The sequence below is a fragment of the Bos indicus genome, chromosome 8, assembly GCF_029378745.1.
Source record: "Bos indicus isolate NIAB-ARS_2022 breed Sahiwal x Tharparkar chromosome 8, NIAB-ARS_B.indTharparkar_mat_pri_1.0, whole genome shotgun sequence".
NCBI classification, from domain to species: domain Eukaryota; kingdom Metazoa; phylum Chordata; class Mammalia; order Artiodactyla; family Bovidae; genus Bos; species Bos indicus.
Window position 1 is genome coordinate 101,231,108 of NC_091767.1, and position 7,926 is coordinate 101,239,033.

A 7,926-nucleotide genomic window follows, 5' to 3' on the forward strand; every position below is an offset into this window, starting at 1 on the left:
GTCTGTAGCTTTATAACTTCACCCCTCACTTAACATTCATTATTTTAATTGCCTGTTTAGCTGTTTGTGGTCATCCTTAGATTGGAAATGTCATGGGCAGAGAGAGTCAGTAGTACCCAGCTTTTATCCTAAGAACCTAGGTTAGGACCTGACACAAAGTCCATGGTATTGAAGGAATTAATGAACAAATCCAGATAAGCAAGTCTTGATCATGACTCTTATGCCTATAGCTAATCACTCAATAGCTAGGAATGCAGACAGTGGAGCCAGCCTTCTTGGGTTCACTCGCCAGCATCACCACTTGCTCTGTGTACCTCTCTGTGCCTCCAGTGGAAACCAGTGTTACTTCCTTTTCAGATGGATCTGAAAATTAGAGATAATGCATATGCAAAGCCACATTCTCGGTAAAAGCATTGTGTTACTATGATAAGGATCTCCAGTGCCAGGCAGTGGTCACTAAGTGAGAATGAAAACTTGGTTACTCAAGTCCACAAAGTAGCTCTTCAAGGCTTGAGGAAAAGAATGGTTCCGAATCTAATGGAGGCGGGTAGCATAATCTTCTCTATACAATATGCCCTCAGCACTTGATGGTTCAGAGTCCATATTCTGGTGTTCAAGGAGAAAAATCTATCAGATTAACTAGAATTATTATAAACAGTGCTATTGTAAGCCTATATAGTACTGTCCAGAATGTTAACACCAACGGACTGAGCTGCAAGGCACGCCAGGCAGTTACAAGAGTTCAGGACATAGGCCTACATTCTTGCAAGAACAATCCATGAAGCCACAAAGCTGAGAGAACTTGGTGTTTATGGTAGGGCGTTGCACATGCTCTGTGAAATGAGATGTACCCCAAGATGGGCAGCACTCAAGGAATTTTATCTGACTGGAATGTTCCCAGCTATCATTCTTTAAAAAGACAACTGATGTTGTATAATTCAAAGGCAGTTTCCCAGGTGTTCTTGGACTTGGGGCACTGAGAGCAGTGTGTGTGGTGGGGGTTGAGGGGGGGATGGGGTGGGAGTGGGTGTGGGAAACTGAGATCTTTCTAGAACTAGGAGCTTTCTTCTGCAAGGCTTTATAGCTTCTAAGGTTCCCAAACTGTCATATGAGTAAGACTTATTTTAAATGCCAACCACAAGTTGAGAATGCTCAGCCTCGATAAGCTCTCCTGAGATTCTGATGCAGGCACCTCCCAGTACATTTTGAGGAGCATTTCAGTGGAGTTCTATCACCGAGGGATGTACTTTAAAGATGTCAAGGACATTGGAGCAGAGGTGGTGGCCTTGGGCTCAGGAGGGTTGAGACTCCACTCTTAGGACATCGTTTTGTTGATCTCTAGGTGAAGTGGCCATGATATTGTGATTTATAATAAGAATATGACAATGAAAACCATATATTCAGTCTTCATCCCCATCCCTGGCACAGAGCTCCTGAAGCATTCCTTAAGGGATGAGAGTCATGAAAGTGTCTTTTGTTATATGAATGAGGTGACTTTTGGACCACCTCTAAATTGGGGGCTGGTTGTCAGGAGAACCTGTGATGAGAGAGCTGTCACTCATAGGCCCACCGCCATGACCTGGGGAAAGGGAGAGAGGCTGGAAGTTGAATCAGTTACCAATAGATGATGATGTAATCAATCATGTCTTTTTATTGAAGCCTCCATAAAAAGTCAAAAGGACAGAGCTCAAAGGCCTTCCTAGTTGATGAACACACGAGATCTAGGGAGAACAGCAGGCTCTGAGAGGGCATGGGAGCTCCATTGTTGCTGTTCAGTTGCTAAATGGACTGTGGCCCACCAGGCTTCTCTGTCCACGGGATTCTCCAGGCAAGAACACTGGAGTGGGTTGCCATGCCCTCCTCCTGGAGGAATCTTCCCAACCCAGGGATTGAACCTAGGTCTCTCACATTGCAGGCAGATTCTTTACAGTCTGAGCCACCAGGGAAGCCTAAGAATTCTGAAGTGGATAGCCCATCCCTTCTCCAGGGGATCTTCTTGACCCCGGAATTGAACTGGGGTCTCCTGCATTTCAGGCAGATTCTTTATCAGCTGAGCTACCAAGAAAGCCTCCAGAGAAAGCTAGAAAGAAAGTGAAAGTGAAAGCCACTCAGTCGTGTCCCAATTCTTTGCGACCCTATGGACTTAAACAGTCCACAGAATTCTCCAGGCCAGAGTACTGAAGTGGGTAGCCTTTCCTTTCTCTAGAAGATTTTCCCAACCCAGGGATCGAACCCAGGTCTCCTGCATTGCAGGCAGCTTCTTTACCAACGGAGCTATCAGGGAAGCCCAGAACTATCAGAAAGAGCTAAAAGTTCCTTATTTAACATCTAGGGGTAAGGATCCAGATCTGTCTGCCTTACCTCCTCTTCCCTGCTGTGATCACCTCTGGGGAGAACTGAGACCAAGGACTAGAAAGCAGGTCTAGCTTTTTGTGTCTGAGAACAATGATCTCACCTCAAGCCACAACCTACTCAACTGAAGACTTCGACTTCCTGTCCCAGTACTGCTGGCCCATGTTACAGTGGCAATCAATCCACTCTGCTTGAGAGATTCCAACAGCTGAGTTGCCAAATTATCAAGCGAGAGAGATTACAGACAAAGGGAACATGTCATTTTTAGGAAAGAGTCCAAACTGAATGGCCAGGAGATGGGGACAAGTAGAGGCAAAATTCATGGGTGACACAGAAGCAAAATTCAATTAGAACATAATGAGGGAAGAATCATAATGAGAACTTTTAAGAAGATAGAATTAGAGCATAAAAAAATGAAATTATGCAACTAAACAGCATGATTGCCAAATTGAGAACTTCAATGTAGATGTTAAAGAGAGTGATAACTTACGAAAACTAAATTAGTATTTGGTGTTGGGGGGAGGGGAGGGGGTTGTCCCAATAACCCAATACAAAAGAAAATAAAACATACTAACTACTAAGAAAAATGCACAGATACAAGACATAAAGGACCAATCAGGTGGAGACTTAGTAGTCTAATAAGAGTTCCAGAAGGAGAAGATAGAAGAAAATTAAAGGAAAACTTGATTTTATTTATTGATTTATTTTTATTGGAGTATAGTTGCTTTTTTGGAGAAGGAAATGGCAACCCACTCCAGTGTTCTTGCCAGGAGAATCCCAGGGACAGGGGAGACTGGTGGGCTCCCATCTATGGGGTCGCACAGAGTCGGACACGACTGAAGTGACTTAGCAGCAGCAGTAGCAGCAGTTGCTTTACAATTTTGTGTTACTTTCTGTTGTACAGAAAAATGAATCAGCTATGTGTTTACACATATTCCCTCTTTTGTGGATTTCCTTCCCATTTAGGTCACTCCAGGGAACTGAGTAGAGTTCCCTGTGCTATGCAGCATGTTCTCATTATTACTACAGGGAACTGAGTAGAGTTCCCTGTGCTATGCAGCATGTTCTCATTATTTATGTGTTTTATACATAGTATCAGTAGGGTGTATATGTCAATCCCAACCTCCCAGTTCACCCCACCACCTCTTCCCCCTTGATATCCATGCATTTGTTCTCTATGTCTGTGTCTCTATTTCTGCTTTGCACATAAGATTATCTATATCAAGAGCCAGCTCACTGAAAAAGACCCTGATGCTGGGAAAGACTGAAGGCAAAAGGAGAAGAGGGCAAGAGAGAATAAGATGGTTGGATGGCATCACCGACTTAATGGACATGAACTTGAGCAAACTCTGGGAGACAATGAAGGACAGGAAAGCCTGGTATGCTACAGTCCATGGGGTCACAAAGAGTCAGACATGACTTAGCAACTGAACAACAACAATACCATTTTTCTAGATTGCACATATATGCATTAATATACAATATTTGTTTTCCAAGAAAGCTTGATTGTTTAGATTTAACAATGAAATGAAACATTGTTTAGTGTTTAATGAAACGACACACTCCAGTGCTCAACTTTAAGGATTAATTTAACTCTGATCAACTGGAAAGAGCAAATTATTAGGGAAAAAAAAGAGAGACAGAGGACGTCGTTGGACTATCAACAATACTGGAGGCTCTTGAGAGACAAAAGGATGATATCAATAGGCTATTAGGGGGATAATGGATTATGATCTGAAAATCTTATATCCAGTCAAAATATTATTATATAAGGACAAAAAGAAGGCATTTTGGAATTGCATAGTGGCTTAGAAAGTCTGCACCCATGTACTCTGAGGAAAGTAGTTAACAAAGTTCCAAAGAAAACAATCCCAAACAAAAATCTCTGCATGGAAAATGACAAAGAATACCAAAAAGAAAAAGAAAAAAAGATGGTGATTAATGAACCTTGTATTGGTTATAATCTGAATGGACATTGCTAGCATGATGTTGAATACTACAAATTTTTTAATCAGATAAGAGCTACTTTACGAGAAATTACAATAGTCTTAGCTAAAATTCTAAGTTATCTCAAAACCTTGCAGTAGGAGCGTGAAAGGAGAAATTGGGGAAGTAAAAGCTGTTCCAAGCTTTGATGAGGTTTTTGAGTCTTGAAGGAGGGGCTGCAGCGACAAAAAAATAACCTGAACTTGCTCCTTAGGCATGAAAAGCCCTTTGTTCTTTTACCTAGGATTTCTTACTGGCAGTAGTCTCTCTCTCTCTCTCTCTCTCTTTTCTGTCTTTAATCTAGCTGTCTCCTTTCTTTACCTTCTGAGCTCTTCATCATTTTTTGTCCCTTCCCATCTTCATCCCAGTCTTTACATAGGCCAAATTAACTATAGATTTCAAACTTAGCTCCACACTCACCTCTGCCCATCCAAAGTCCACCAGGATAGCTGAACAAAAGGAACAATTTATCCTTTAGTCATAAAAAAGCCTAGCAGAAAATTTGTGATTATGATCTTCCTTTGGACAGCATCCACCCTCATTAGAAGGCTGTGCCTTTTTGAAGAACATTTCTCCCCATCAGCTCCAGAGTCCTGTAAGAAGTTGTATCAGGGACTTCCCTGGTTGTACAGTGGATAAGCATCCGCCTGCCACTGTAGGGGACATGGGTTTGATCCCTGGTCGGGGAAGATTCCACACGTCAACGGGCAACTAAGCCAGTGTACCACAACTATTGAAGCCCGTGGACCTAATAGAGTCTGTGATCCACAGCAAGAGAAGTCACTGCAATGAGAAACCTATGCATCGCAATGAAGAGTAGCCCCATCTCTTTGCAGCTAGAGAAAGCCTGCACACAGCAACAAAGACCCCAAAATCGATTAATTAATTAATTAAGGAAACAAAGAACGTGTGTCATCTTTCAGTGAAAAGCTATAGGGTTGAGAATAGGGATAAGCATGGAGGTGGGGACAATGAGATGATGCTGGAGATGTCAGCAGAGCAGAGCGTGCAGAGGTTTGAGAGCCTGGTTAAAGAGCTTGGGCTTTATTCTGAAGGCAGTGGGGAGCTGTTTCATGTGTTTGAAAGATATCCCTGGCTGCTGTCTGGAGATGAATGAGCTTGTAGACAGGATGAACTTGAAGGCAGAGAAGCTAGCAGGGAAGTTGCTTCTCTAATCCCAGTGAGGAATTCTATTTATTTACAGAAACCCTATACAGCCCTGTGACCCAAGTGTGGATAGAAGCTTTTCTTTTTTTCCTTTTGTACGGGTCAGATGGGAATGTATCACTTATAAGCTGCTAACTTTCTACAATGAGAATGCTTTTTTGTACCATAAAAACCCAGTCTCCCTTTTTTTTTTTTTGCTCTTTATTTTACTTCTTTGGCTGCATTTGGTCTTCCTGTGTCACGTGGTATCTTTCGTAGTGGTGCTTGGGCTCCATAGACCCACAGCACGTGGGGTCTTAGTCCCCCATTCAGGGATTGAACCTGTGTCCCCTGCATTGCAAAGGAAATTCTTAACCATTGAACCACCAGGGAAGTCCCCCCAAGTCTGCCTTTAGAGGGTCTGACCCCCTAAGATCCCAGAAGGCTGACAGCCAAGAAAAGTCCATGTCAGGATCACAGCCACTTCATCTGACTCCCCAGCTTTACCAGAGTAATCCAGGGCATCACTCTCTAGTTGCTTCCATTGTATGGCTGGCTGCTCTCAGTGCTACTGACTTACTCTTCCTGTCTGGTCTCCTTCACACTCATGCATGTGATGGCCAGCTTGCATTCCCTGATGCTTCCTAACATTCAAAGTTTGATTCTGAAGCATATTAAATTCAAACCTTAGTTAAATTCAGAGCTTCATCAAGTCTATTGCAAAAGTTATGGCATTGACCAGAAAGAAGCTGGTGCCAAGAACTGACTTCGGGGAATTCATGTGACTCAGAGTATCCCAAATCCCCACTGAGCCTCTCTTGGCAGCTGATTCAGCTCCTCCTTTCCCCTAATACCTTCCCCTCCCTTCTCCCTCCTCCCCTTCCTCTTTCTCCTCCTCTCCTGTCGGGGAACCTACAGTGATCTTGCTATAGATATTTACTTTGCAAGAGGGAGCCAATTCTCTCCAGATCCTTATCATCTCTGATTGACTTCAGACTTATAATGAGAATTATAGCCTAGCATGTCCCCAGGGACCCAGAACCAGGAATAAGTTTAAGACATAAAAAGACTTTAAGTCTTTCCTAATTTATCAGCAAAACCTTGGAGAATGTATGTGAGATTAAGGGCTTGGCTAAGGAAAGAAAGACATAAATAAAGATTAGACTCTATTTTTCGATCTGGTATTCTTTCCAGAGATGTTGGATGAAAAGATAGCTCCAGCAGCTGGAGTGAATCTAATTGTTTTTCTCAGCTGGCAGACTGAGAACTGACTCAAAGATGGACCACATCAAATAAGCCAAGAAGTCAGAAATTCCAGGGTTTAATAGAGAGGAACAAATAGAAAGACTTAGGAAGATAGGGATTTAGGAGTGGATTTATCATAGGTGATTCAGTCTTCTTCCCAGTAGAGATCAAGAATATAGCCATTCCTCAGGATCTGCAGGGAACTGGTTCCCGGACACCCTCATCCCCACTCCTCAGGCCTTGGTGATACCAAAATCCACAGATGCTCAAATTTCTTATATAAAATGGCATAGTACACAGCTGGCCCTCTGTATCGCTGGATGTTGAACCCATATATGGAGCCCACTGTGCTCATATCACTGCAGATGGTAACTGCAGCCATGAAATTAAAAGACGCTTACTCCTTGGAAGGAAAGTTATGACCAACCTAGATAGAATATTCAAAAGCAGAGACATTACTTTGCCAATGAAGGTCCGTCTAGTCAAGGCTATGGTTTTTCCTGTCGTCATGTATGGATGTGAGAGTTGGACTGTGAAGAAAGCTGAGCGCCGAAGGAGATCCAACCAGTCCATTCTGAAGGAGATCAGCCCTGGGATTTCTTTGGAAGGAATGATGCTAAAGCTGAAACTCCAATACTTTGGCCATCTCATGTGAAGAGTTGACTCATTGGAAAAGACTCTGATGCTGGGAGGGATTGGGGGCAAGAGGAGAAGTGGACGACAGAGGATGAAATGGCTGGATGGCATCACTGACTCGATGGACGTGAGTCTGAGTGAACTCCAGGAGTTGTGATGGACAGGGAGGCCTGGCGTGCTTCGATTCATGGGGTCGCAAAGAGTCGGACACGACTGAGCAACTGATCTGATCTGATCTGATCTGTGCTCATATCACAGTACCATCCAAAAATACATCAGTTTAGAAGAGCTAGAAACTTTGAAAAGCACATACAGGCCAGGAATGCAGATGGGAGGAACTAGCTGTCCTGAAATCATCTCCTTGATTTCCAACAATGGTAATAAGAAAAGGGCAGGACAGTTAAGCAAGGCCAAGCATCAGACTTAACCCTCTGAGGCATGGTGTGGATAATTATCATAATTGGCAAAAGTACTATGGTATCCAATTACCTAAACAGAAGATCCAGAAGTGAAACAAAGACAGCCAACCACAAGGTTTTACTTGATTTATGAACCACCACC